Raw genomic sequence first — 1,621 nt, forward strand, 5'->3', positions numbered from 1 at the left:
GGATAAGCGCAAGTAAGTACCATTTTGATTAGCCGTCGTACCTACAATGTTTGTGCACTGTGTAAACAATGAGTGACGTATACGCGCGAGAGATCACTTTCTGGCGCTTTGAGTAAACCACACCAGAGCGCATACACACCTCACGCACCGGATGCCGTGCGCGCGCCCAAAGACAGTTGGACATAGTGGTGTATTAGAGGTAAAAAATGATATAAATACTGTTCGGTTTCTCGCACAAACCGATCATTTAGTGTCTTAGATGTGTTGTCATGAGCCGCAGAGTTTAATTTGGATTTGTCTGTGCATGTTTTTTTTTACTCTCATAGATTTTGTTACTATTGCCATGCTTTATACGACTGACAGACTGCAACGGTTGGACTTAAAAATCATCATTTGTGTTCTACTGAAGAAACAAAGTCACCTACATCTTGGATGCCCTGGGGGTAAGCAGATAAACATCAAATTTTCATTTTTGGGTGAACTATCCCTTTAAAGTCACAATGAAATTAATCGGAATGTGCTGCGTGTAAAAAAATCTGTCTTTATTAAAAACTGGTTTGACAAAGGTGTAATTTTTTTTTAGGTTTGTTAAAAAAGGATGGTAACTTCTATTCTTATTACGAATTTTCAGAAATCTTTAAAGTGGATACCTCACCTAGAGTGTATGAATGGGTTATTAATTCTATTTCACCTAAACGGTTACATTTGGTTAGGGCAAATTGTTACAGATCTTCAAAATGTGAAATGCCAAAAATTTGTATTGGAGGTCTGGAGCTTTCTAATGTTAAATGTAACAATTTCTGGATTAGAAAAACCCTTATTAAGAAGTTTAGTTGTCATCCTGAAGCATTTTATAAGTGGAAAATAAATGACCCTTTTCTTTCTATAAAATATGGGCCGGTATTAACAAGTTTATGTTGCCTAACAAGATGAAAGAACTTTACTATAAAATCCTTCATATGCACTATCCCTGTAATGCTTTACTCTCAAAATGTAAGTTGGACATCTCTTCACAATGCACATTCTGTCATTCTAATTTGGAAACAATATCACACTTATTTTTTGAATGTGAGTATGCAAACATGCATGAGTATGCAAGCGACAGCTGAAAACTCATCTCTTTCGAAGCTACTTGACTTCATCATCATAAAAAAAAATTGCTATGATTGTATCCCCTGTGAATGTTATATCTTCAATAAAAAAAAATTTAAAAACCCCGCGCTGTTAACAAACACTCAGGGTGAAGGGCACTGATTAAATAACACAATTACCGTATATAAGTCGTGATTTATTTGTTTATCATTATTATTGTTATTTATTCTTAGAACATAAGAATATTAAGTGATTATATTAAGTTTAATAAACAAAAAGTTCTTAAAAGTAACTTCTAGCTGAAGTTACTAAAAATCTAGCTGACACACTCACATTTGGTTTAGAAATCATTTTTTCTTGACTTAATTAAGAACAGTTCATTCCAAAGCTGCAGTCTGCTGATGTGAAGTTAGAAGAGTGTGTGTGTGTGTGTGCCCTTCCCCCACACAGCTAGCGATGCCCTCCCCACACAGCTAGCGATGCCCTTCCCCCACACAGCTAGCGGTGCCCCCCCCCCACACCGAGCGAT

Source organism: Sinocyclocheilus grahami, unplaced genomic scaffold (genome assembly GCF_001515645.1).
Source record: "Sinocyclocheilus grahami isolate Dianchi unplaced genomic scaffold, SAMN03320097.WGS_v1.1 scaffold2144.1, whole genome shotgun sequence".
Taxonomy (NCBI): domain Eukaryota; kingdom Metazoa; phylum Chordata; class Actinopteri; order Cypriniformes; family Cyprinidae; genus Sinocyclocheilus; species Sinocyclocheilus grahami.